This window comes from Penaeus monodon, chromosome 38 (assembly GCF_015228065.2).
Source record: "Penaeus monodon isolate SGIC_2016 chromosome 38, NSTDA_Pmon_1, whole genome shotgun sequence".
Classification (NCBI taxonomy): Eukaryota; Metazoa; Arthropoda; class Malacostraca; order Decapoda; family Penaeidae; genus Penaeus; species Penaeus monodon.
In genome coordinates this window covers 15,154,414-15,154,682 of record NC_051423.1, presented here as the reverse complement: position 1 = coordinate 15,154,682, position 269 = coordinate 15,154,414, and positions in this window count along the sequence as shown.

Here is a 269-nt window from a genome sequence, read left to right as displayed (position 1 = left end):
GTTATGGTCGGGTGTGGTAAGGAGTTAGATTAGATGAAAGGGTATGTATGTGTTTGAGGAAAGAGAATAGGTTGTTGAAGCAGAAAGTGTGGGATTCTGTAAGGATGTCTGATAGGTTGGGAGGGCGGTGAAGGGAGGATAGGTGGGGGAAAGCAGAGGTACGGGTTGTTTTAAACGTGGGCACGACAATAGGATGTGTGGGATTGAAAGGGGAACATTACATGGAACTAGGTTGTCGATTGTGACATCAGAATTTTTTTGGGTGTGGG